This window comes from Oncorhynchus gorbuscha, linkage group LG20, assembly GCF_021184085.1.
Source record: "Oncorhynchus gorbuscha isolate QuinsamMale2020 ecotype Even-year linkage group LG20, OgorEven_v1.0, whole genome shotgun sequence".
Lineage (NCBI taxonomy): Eukaryota > Metazoa > Chordata > Actinopteri > Salmoniformes > Salmonidae > Oncorhynchus > Oncorhynchus gorbuscha.
This window is the reverse complement of record NC_060192.1, coordinates 9,777,587-9,788,480: the sequence shown is the minus strand read 5'-3', so window position 1 is coordinate 9,788,480 and position 10,894 is coordinate 9,777,587. Positions and strand designations below refer to the sequence as shown.

The 10,894-nt window shown below is 41.0% G+C and overlaps 2 long non-coding RNA genes, 1 other non-coding gene and 1 pseudogene across 4 annotated transcripts in view; 2 read left to right on the top strand and 2 right to left on the bottom strand.

The window, feature by feature from the left end:
* Window positions 1-1,090: 1,090 nt before the first annotated feature.
* On the bottom strand, window positions 1,091-1,218 carry LOC124007596. The gene has a single exon (XR_006833975.1). It is a non-coding gene; the product is annotated as a U6atac minor spliceosomal RNA (small nuclear RNA).
* Window positions 1,219-1,498: 280 nt separating this feature from the next.
* Window positions 1,499-3,834, top strand: LOC124006659. The gene is made up of 3 exons (XR_006833815.1): window positions 1,499-1,736; window positions 2,108-2,150; window positions 3,817-3,834. It is a non-coding gene; the product is annotated as an uncharacterized LOC124006659 (long non-coding RNA).
* Window positions 3,835-3,936: 102 nt separating this feature from the next.
* Window positions 3,937-5,907, top strand: LOC124007198. Its single transcript, XR_006833886.1, has 3 exons — window positions 3,937-4,298; window positions 4,403-5,048; window positions 5,765-5,907. It is a non-coding gene; the product is annotated as an uncharacterized LOC124007198 (long non-coding RNA).
* The window catches only part of LOC124007197, a 79,973-nt pseudogene continuing 74,523 nt past the window's right edge, over window positions 5,445-10,894 (bottom strand). The window contains exon 17 of the transcript XR_006833885.1: window positions 5,445-9,603. The product of XR_006833885.1 is annotated as a formin-binding protein 1-like (transcript). The remainder of the gene's footprint in view (window positions 9,604-10,894) is intronic.

The following is a 10,894-nucleotide window of genomic DNA, read 5'->3' as shown; positions in this document are numbered from 1 at the left end:
CCTTTCATTCGGTTCTCATGAAGTGCTCACATACTCATTTCAATGGAAATCATGCAAACAGTCTTGGCTGTGAAAAAGGGCTCCCCATGATCGAGAATTACTGAGGAGGGACTGGAACTGATGACACACAACACGGTTGAGCTCTGCGGTGCAGGGTGTTAGAGTTACGGGCCCCTCACGTCTTCCTCTAGAGCTGAAATTGAACATGACAAAAACCTAATATAACAAAGCCTAAAGAACTTGTTCACCTCTATACTGGCACAGACTTTAATATCTCAGTAGCCCGGAACTCTCTCAGTTCAGTCCAGGCTACTACCCGCCTCCAGGCCTGCTGGCTACAACATCAAAATCGTATCAAAGTCATTGATGACAAAGGTTTGATACTGGTTTCAGCAGGGTGCACATATTAGATAGAGCTAGAGCAGTAGAGAAACCCAGTCATACACTGCTGCAATACCTATCTCACCAGTCTGCCTGCCTGACGCAGGAGCCACAGACACACACACACACACCGAGGTGTCCTGCTGTGGTCTGTGGTCTGGGCAGAGGGCCCTGATGTCTTACACAGAGACATAGACAAATATTTTAGCAATCTTTATTACAGACACTTCACCCGCTGGCCAGGCATACCTTTATGAGGGATATGGTTTGAGGCAGGAATTTATCTTGTTCTGTCTTTGGTAGAACATGACTGCCCTCTTCTGGTCTCTTCTGGTCATTGGCCAGGAGCAAACCACCCTGACTACCACCCTGCATACCACCGTTGGCTTGTTTCTGAAGCTAAGCAGGGTTGGTACTGGTCAATTCCTGGATGGGAGACCAGATGCTGCTGGAAGTGGTGTTGGAGGGCCAGTAGGAGGCACTCAGTACATTGTCATGTGCTGTTTGTTATCTGTTTTCTTATGTTTTGGGGCATGAGTAGCAACTTCATTTTGTGAATATTAATGCAAATGGTTAATTCTTCAAACCAAAAGCAGCCAATGAAATAACAGTCCCAGTAAGCATAATGATTCATAATTCTTATCGTGTCTTTTTGTGTGTGTGTGAAGTACATATTTCTGTGAGAATTAAATTAATTACAAGGTTTCAATTAAAAACTTGGTTGAAGATGCCACGAAGTAAGTGGCAATGCCTTAACCATATGTGTGTTGAAGGCCACTAGGGCCTCTTCCATCCTTGTCAAGGGGAGTGCTAACCTTCTCTCCTTTCATACAACACAACAACGTATGTGGAAATCATCGGCATATAATCCACTACTAGAACATCAACTTCTCGTTCACGGTTGGTGAAATTGAATCTGACATTTTGGGTAAATATACAATAACAGTAAAACGTATTATGTCCCCATACGTGTTATATTTTCTAACATCCAAATCAGTGGTTATATACGTTTTATTCGTTGATTTAATATAACCTTCCCAGAATGCAGTGTATTTTATTTACATATTTTTAGTGTGGGCCAATGACATTGAGTTATAGATACCACGTTTCTTCAATCCCGGAAGTCAACTAAATATTTTCGAATTGAAGCCAGATCGTTTTAAAACAAAACGATACGCTATGAAACAACTAGGTGTCTGATTTGTTCGTTGTCTACCTACTTTCGCCCTTGTTTCGAAGACTAACAATGTTGTTTGGTAGTAGTTCGCTGCGGTTTTCTCCCCTCCAGCCTCTGTCAGCTGATAGCAATGATGTGTATAGTATGAAGCGTTACACATGAGACGTTGGTATATGAGGTAATTATGTCTATACCTCGATTGTAAAATGTAATATTCAACTAACTGGTATTTTTTTGTACATTTTGTATTTTATTAGGATCCTCATAGCAAAAGCAGCAGCTACTCTTCCTGTGGTCCACACAAAACATGAAACATTACATAATACAGAAATAACATTAATAGACAAGGACAGAACTGCATACATTTTTTAAGGCACACATATAAATACATACAGCAACTATCTAGGTCAAATAGGGGAGAGGTGTTGCTTTATCTTTTGTTTAAACCTGGTTTGCTGTTTATTTGAGAAATATGAGATGGAATGGAGTTCCATGCAATAATGGCTCGATATAAAACTGTACGCTTTCTTGCATTTATTCTGGATTTAGGGACTGTGAAAAGACTGGTGGCCCTGGTGGCATGTCTGGTGGGGTAAGTGTGTAAACAATTTGGGATTTTCAACACATTAATGTTTCTTATAAATAAGAAGTGATGCAGTCAGTCGCTCTTCAACTCTTAGCCAAGAGAGACTGGCATGCATAGTATTTACAGTTGAAGTCGGAAGTTTACATACACTAAGGTTGAAGTCATTATAACTCATTTTTCAACCACTCCACAAATTTCTTGTTAACAAACTATAGTTTTGACAAGTCAGTTAGGACGTCTACTTTGTGCATGACACAAGTAATTTTTCCAACAAATGTTTACAGACAGATTATTTCACTTATCACAATTCCAGTGGGTAAGAAGTTGACTGTGCCTTTAAACCGCTTGGAAAATTATGAAAATTATGAAAATTATGTCATGGCTTTAGAAGCTTCTGATAGGCTATTTGACATCATTTGTGTCAATTGGAGAGTCCTTGTGGATGTATTTCAAGGCCTACCTTCAATCTCAGTGCCTCTTTGCTTGACATCATGGGAAAATCCAAATATATCAGACAAGACCTCAGAATTTTTTTTGTAGACATCCACAAGTCTGGTTCATCTTTGGGAGCAATTTCCAAATGCCTGATGGTACCATGTTCATCTGTACAAACAATAGTAAGCAAGTATAAACACCATGGGACCACGCAGCCGTTATACCGCTCAGGAAGGAGACACGCTCTATCTCCAAGAGATGAACGTGCTTTGGTGCAAAAAGTGCAAATCAATACCAGAACAACAGCAAAGGACCTTGTGAAGATGCTGGAGTAAACCGGTACAAAGGTATACATATCCACAGTAAAACGAGTCCTACATCGACGTAACCTGAAAGGCCGCTCAGCAGGGAAGAAGCCGCTGCTCCAAAACAGTCATAAAAAGCCAGACTACGGTTTGCAACTGCACATGGGGACAAAGATTGTACTTTTTGGAGAAATATCCTCTGGTCTGATGAAACAAAAATAGAACTGTTTGGCCATAATGACCATCGTTATGTTTGGAGGAAAAAGAGGGAGGCTTGCAAGCTGAAGAACACCATCCCAACTGTGAAGCACGGGGGTGGCAGCATCATGTTGTGGGGGGTGCTTTGCTGCAGGAGGGACTGGTGCACTTCACAAAATAGATGGCATCATGAGGTAGGAAAAGTATGTGGATGTATTGAAGCAACATCTCAAGACATCAGTCAGGAAGTTAAAGCTTGGTTGCAAATGGGTCTTCCAAATGGACAATGACCCCAAGCATACTTCCAAAGTTGTAGCAAAATGGCTTAATAAGGACAACAAAGTCAATGTATTGGAGTGGACATCACAAAGCCCTGACTTCAAACCTATAGAAACGTTTGACCCAAGTTATTGGCAATGCTACCGAATACTAATTGAGTGTATGTAAACTTCTGACCCACTGGGAATGTGATGAAAGAAATAAAAGATTAAATAAATCAGTCTCGCTACTATTATTCTGACATTTCACATTCTTAAAATAAAGTGGTGATTCTAACTGACCTAAAACAGGGAATTTTTACTAGGATTAAATGTCAGTAATTGTGAAATGTATTTGGCTAAGGTGTATGTAAACTTCCGACTTCAGCTGTATAAAAGCCCTCTGACTACAATGAAGAGAAAGACGTTCCGCTTTGTTCTGGGCCAGCTGCAGCTTAACTAGGTCTTTCCTTGCAGCTCTCAACCACACAGCTGGACAATAATCAAGAGAAGACTAAACTAGAGCCTGCAGGACTTGCTTTTTGGAGTGTGGTGTCAAAAAAGCAGAGCATCTCTTTATTACAGACAGACCTCTCCTAAATCTTTACAACCATTGAATCTTTATGTTTTGACCATGACAGTTTACAATCTAAGGTAACACCAAGTAATTTAGTCTCCTCAACTTGTTCAACAGCCATTACCAGATTCAGCTGAGGTCTAGAATGCCGCAATAGTGATTATTGGACGACACTACAACTCATCATAACAGACACGTGTATCACCTCAAATATAACGACTCATACTACATTCAGTTACATTCTACTATTGTTTACATATTGCGCGTCATGTTCAATGGGCCAAGAGAATGAAAATACAAGCGACAGAACCTAGCAACACTTTCCAGTGGATATCTCCAACTCCTACTGCCAAAAGGACCAGCAGTATGTACAACCGGAAAAGTAAGTGTAAATACCATTTTATTCCACATTCTGTCTTGTAGAGACTGTCTTTTTTAGTGCGACTTCAGTCAGACAGAAAATCCATGGAGTAACCATGAAAACAGTCTGATGTTTAGGCAAGCCCCAAGACAGAGCCTCTCCAACCCAAAGTTGTCCAACCATCCCTACTTCACCCTGGAGAGACTGGGGCCTGTGCTTAGACCGCTGGCAGGTTGAGGTACAGTCAGAGGCCTGAACAGCGACTCCTTCAACTCTATCGGTTTCTTGCTTGTAGTCTTGTTTTTTTCTCGCTCTGAACTGCTGCTACTTCATGTAGTAGGTGTATGGATGCTCCATTTGTGTAACGGCATTGTTGTCATCTCCTCTTTCTCCTCTTTCTCTAATGTTTATCTTCACTGATACGCAAGTATTTTAAAGTGTGCCCGACAACTGATGTAAAAGGGCTTTATAAATCAATGTTATTGTACGCAAGTCTTTATACTGCATGTACTGGTTATCTAATCTTTCTCACTGGTAGGGTTCTGTTTTTTTCCGAGATGGTTTCACTACAACAGGTGATGATACCAGGCAAGTAATATGCCAGTCATCTGACGATTTCACTGTCAATAGTTTTACTTTTCTTCTGACCAACACGTTCCTCGCCTTTCCCACCTTCCCGGTTCTCCCCCAGTGGACAGTGTGTGACTTGAGTTTAAATCTGCGGTGGATCGTGGACTTGTGCAACCTGTGGTTATACTGGACCTCGCTGAGGTAAGCGAACACCCTCCCCATTCTCAGGTGATTCACCTGGTATTGTCAAAATTGTATTCAGTTCTAGTCAAGTTTATTCCATTTTAACCTCTAACCCAGGTTGTTTGTTCTTGGAAAAAACTGACTTGAATGACTAAACTGGGCAGAAATGACAAAGTGTCAAAATTAGCCTGCTAAAAATCGCTAAAACAAAAGGTAGACAGTCAGGGACCATCAGCATTTCCAAACATGATGGAAAGAGGAGCATTTGTGGGGCTATTTGACAGCAGAACGAACGCCAGTCTTAGACTTGGAGAGCATCAGAAGTTCCACAAATGATGGATAATGGAATTTCCCCCCTCAAATTGTCCTTGCACAATGTGGCAGTGTTGTTCTCCGGACAACAGCGAAGACCAGTTATTTTCAACATGTATTTAATTGGCACAGTTAACACAATACAAAGTATTCAGTGCTCTGAAATGCAAGCATATACCAAATGGAACACAAACAACAGAAAAGTGCGAAACACCATTTGGCAGACTTTACAAAACAAAAACAATAAAACAAAGTCTTAGCAAAGCGAGAGAGAAAAAAAAGTAACGGTAGGTCCTTTTAATCGTTAAAACCTTAAAAATAGACTGTTTATTTCATTTTTTTTGTCTTAGTTGAATCAATATTTATTTATATATTTATATATATATTCTCTCTAATTCCAACAAGCCATTTCTTCTGTACAGGTGCACTGGGGCCAGGCTGAAGGTCTAGGATGATCCGAGTCCAGTATTAGCAGGAGAGGAGATGAGCAGATTCCCCTCTATACTGGCTCGCTTCTGAGTGGCTCTATCTGTCTGTCGGCGCACTACAGATATGCACCTTCTGACGGTCTGCATGGGAATCAGTTTTGCCTTTTCACTTTTCACTTCTCACAAACAAAACAACTGCCAAATCAACATCCACAATAATCAAAATAAGAGATGGACGGATGGGAATAGCAAAAGGAGACCTGACCTGATTCTCGGCCAAATAACTTATAGATTTGCGCTGCTTTTATATTATGACAAGTAACGGGGACTCCAAATGATGATGGATCACTGTTCGTTTGTTGTTCTAATGATAATATACACGGTTTGCATTGATACAATTTCAGTTGCTGCCCTTTGAAATGTTGCTTGAGTAGTAATATTGTAATAAAGAAAAGTTTCAAGACACTCTTGAGCCTGGTCAAAGTAGTGCACGAAATAGGGAATAGGGTGCCATCACTAACGGCTTCATTAGACAAAACAAATATTTGTTATTCATTACTTCGTCTGCAGTGACTTCAGGCAGATCAAACAACTGGTTTCATCATTATAGGTGGTTTGTAGTTCAGGTGCAACAGTTTTCCAGCTAAAGAAACAACTAGCTACACAATAAAAAGCTACAATCTCATCGACCCAAAATTGGTAAAAAATAATGATAAATCAAATGAACAAAATAAAAAATGTATGTGCCTTTGAGAGAGGGAAACTGTGGACATCATCATCTCTGTAGATGTTATGGGTAATCTACCTTGACTGTCACGTACAAAATAACCCCCCCCCCAAACCTTTATAAAAAATAAAACAAGAGATGTCTTGACCTATTCAACATACCACAGATAATAGAATGACATCTGTCTTTACACTAAGTGGTAGGATAAATCCATAGACAGAGATGGAGGACTTTTGTGCCTAAAAGCCCATTTTATCATGGGCAGTGCCATTGAGGACTTTTACCATTTTGAAGTAGTCAACTGGGTGGGACTTCCTATGGGTTAAGGAAGGATCACATAATTCCATCCAGGTCACCAGGAGGGATCAGCCAATGAAGTATACGCATGAGCAAACATTCCTGAACTGCAGGTGGCAGTAAATTGCCAACCTTGGCTTTAAACCTGTTCATACACACTCCAGCTGGCAATATGCACCCTTTCAGTTTGTTTGCCAACTCATGGTAGAAGAAAATTGACTACTTCAAAATGGAGATGGCCTCAATGGGCTGTCCATGCCCTCACAGATGCCATAATGGGACAGATACAATGATGTGATGTCTATATAAGTCTATGGATTAAACTAGTTAAGGCCCAAAATGAAGTCTGTCTCGTCTCATATTCAGTCGCACACAACCTTGTGGGAAAGAAAGTGTGTGTGTGGATCACAGTATTACAATACTTCCATATACAGTAGTAAGTGGACCATGCAAATTACATGAGACATTTCACTAATCCTCAAGTTTTCTTCCGGGGACATTCTGTCTGTTGGGTAGGATATACAGTGGAGACGTTACACAGCACAGTATGTATCCACAGGATGAGGCTAGTGGAAGCTAACGACCACTTGTCTTCGACACACTTCTCAAACATGTACAATGTCAGCAAACAACATTACATACAGTATAACAAATTGACAAATGACATTTTATAACCATGTACTGTATGCATAAAATAATTCAGAAACAGAAGTTTCGGGAATCCAAAACTTTCTTAGCTGAGATTTTGAGCAGGAGGGGGTTACTGTGAGGGAGAGCACACACTCACTGTTAAAAAAAACACAGGTAGGTGAACATGCTTTCAGAGACGAGGAACAGTCAAACAACAACAAAACAAAATACGGAAGCGCTAGTAGAGGATCCCCAGGCACAGAACCCAAAAGGTGACAAACAGGTTAAGAAGTGTAACAGGCAATGTGAGTTAACTGAAATAAAAAGCGGCATAGGCAACCCCCCCCCTCCCCCCGGAGCCGAGCTGTAGGGTGGCGAGTCAAAGAGGAGACAGGGCATGCATGCATACTGCACGCACTGCCCGAGAGGAGCCCCATCCTAAGCTGTGACATGGCCATCAACGCAGCCAATGACCAGCATCTGCCACCTGCGGTGGAGGGGTTTGAGGAGGGGAGGGGTGTGGCCAGAGAGAGGAGCAGACGAGATCAGTGGTGTATAGTACTTCAAATTAAAAATATTTTTATTAAGTACTACTTAAGTCATTTTTTGGGATTACTATTCATTTTTTGGGGACAAATTGTACTTCACTACACTCCTAAAGAAAATAGTGTACTTTTTACTCCATACATTTTACCTGACACCCAAAAGTACTCGTTACATTTTGAATACTTAGCAGGACAGTAAAAATGTTGCAATTCACTCACTTATCAAGAGACCATCCCTGGTCATCCTTACTGCTTCTGATCTGGTGGACTCATTAAACAAGAATGTTTCGTTTGATATTTGTTTGAGTGCTGCCTGAGTGTTGGAGTGTGCCCCTGGCTATCTGTTAATTTAAAAAACAAGAAAATAGTGCCTCCTAGTTTGCTTAATATAAGGAATGTGAAATCCTTTGTACTTTTAATTTTGATACGTAAGTATATTTTAGCAATGACATTTACTTTAGATACTTAAGTATATTTAAAACCAAATGCTTATATACTTTTACTCAAGTAATATTTTACTGGGTGACTTTAACTTTTAATCTAGTAATTTTCTATTAAGGTATCTTTACTTTTACTCAAGTATTACAATTGGATACTTTTTCCACCACTTTGAGTGGATGCCAGTAACAACACATGATAGTATGGTAGGGAGAGAGTGCAGGTGAGATGAAGTAAAGTGAACCTGTCCCCTTTCCCACCCCAACCCCTCTCGGTCCTGGAGCTCCTAGTCCTGTCCCCTCCCCAGTCATGTATGGAGGATGCACATGATACTGACAAACACCATAAATGAAGCTTTTTCATACACACATACAGTAAGATGACCAATCGGTCCATGTTTTAGTCCATTTGAAACCTGCAAAATATGGAGCTGCGGTCTGAGAGAGTGGAATGACTGCGTTGTTTCCATGGGTACTCCACGGCTCTCCAAGTGATGCTGAATCTGGACGGTTCCTTCTATGATGATGGCTCTGAGTCAATGAGGGAGAGAGAGAGATACGGCAACTGTATCCACCTGATTGGTTTGAATGCAAGGGTGGACTGGAGGGACACGGTTTGGCTTCCTCTCCAGCCTTCCTGTCTGATGGTCTGGTCAGGTGAGATGGTATGGGTGGGGTGTAAGCAAGCGGGTTTGTGGGGGGAGATTGTGTTGCTTCTTCCCCCCTTCCATGAGGGGGAGCTGGTCTTGTCTCTGACCACACCCTGCCGTGCTTGAGGAAGGGGTTTGGGGAGGGGTGGCATGGGAGCGGGTTGGGATTTGAGGCGAGAGAGCTAACAGCCGCCATGATAACGCCGGGTTGCGGAAGCTGAGTTAGTACATCGAGAAGCGAAGCTTTGCAGCGACAACGGAAGCAAAATTATAAATGTGTAATGGACTATTAAAAGATTTACGGGTGCAAAATTGTGATGCTTATTATTGTTGCTTCTGGTCAGAAACTGTTGCAAAAGAAGAGAACTCTACGTATGTATCGGGTTGGAATTTGAGATGCATCATTATCGATCTCCCGTTTTTGTCTCGGTTATGTCTCTCTCTCTTTCTGACTCTATGACAATAAAAGGAACGTGAATGTGGTTGCTCTGTCTCCGAGGCTGCTTGCCCTGCCATTTCTGAGCCAGCCTCTCACACTTTTAGGAATCTGCAATTTGAAAGAAAAAAAAACAACAAACAAACAAAAAATGAAGAAAAAAAAAGAACACGTTAGAGAGAGAGATCTCAGAGAAAGAAAATATAGTTCACATACTAAATGAGGTGGAAGAAGAACTACTCTTTGCAATTGCCTTTGAAAGGAAATAATACTGTTCTCTGGCGTTAATATCAGTTGCTGTACCTTAAAAGTCATATTTTCTATGATACTGTTTCTAAATGTTAAGTCTGGTGTGAATCTATCATTCACAAAAACGAAAAAGAGACACTTAAGCTTGTAACATGCACCAAAACATGTTACGTAAAAAAAGGGGGGGGGGGAGAAAATGACTACCACCATAACATGCCTCACATTTCATTTGGACCCCCATTTTAGCAGGGTGATGAAATGGTTGTGTTAATAGCACTGTCAGAGACGGGATTACTTTCACCGGTATAGGAGAAAGAGTTGCGGAAGCATATTTGTTGAGCTTTTTGAGATTTGACAACAAAGTTGGAGTCTCTTCCAGCATGCCTTTTGGCCCTACGTTTGCACACTTCAGTAATCTTTAAAAGGGAAATGGCTGGATGTTTTAGTGGCATGAAACAGTTTCAACACCATACTGTAGCACAGACCATGCTTCTCAAATGGACTCATCTGCACCGAGGTGCTAGTCAAAACCCATGCATGATCTGGCAACCAAGCACCGATGTTACAATCAGCCACACAACAACAAAAAATCTGTTCTCACAATGTTCTCACCGAGAATGAGGGAGAGAATAATGGTACAGCTCATTCTCAATCCTGAATTCCTCTACAACCGTTCTGGAAAATAAAGGCCCAGAAGATTAAAAAATAGCCCCTTCCTTGGACCTTTTAGTCTGTGACATTCGTGCATCTTTAACAGTAGAGGAGTGAGACAATCCAGGATAGAGGAGTTGATATTCACTGAGCGCTATAATAGCCTCCTGAGCTACAGAATGCAGTCCTATGTATGGGGGTGAAGCATTGTGATTCGGTACATTCATTTGTCACAGTACAAAAAAAATATGATTGCATATGTTTTTTTGTGTTTTTTTTTTACAGCAGAATCAAATAATAATTTGCATATTTCTACATTGTACAATCTAGCATGCTTTACTACTGGGGACAGCAAGCAGTTTTTTCCCCACACACACGGTCCCGTGGTTTAACCTAAAAAAAGTGTATTATAATATTTTGTTCTCTCCAAATATCACCTCGATACTGGCCTCTGTGGGAATATGATTCGGTGGTTAAGACCATCAACATTTGTAGTCAAACA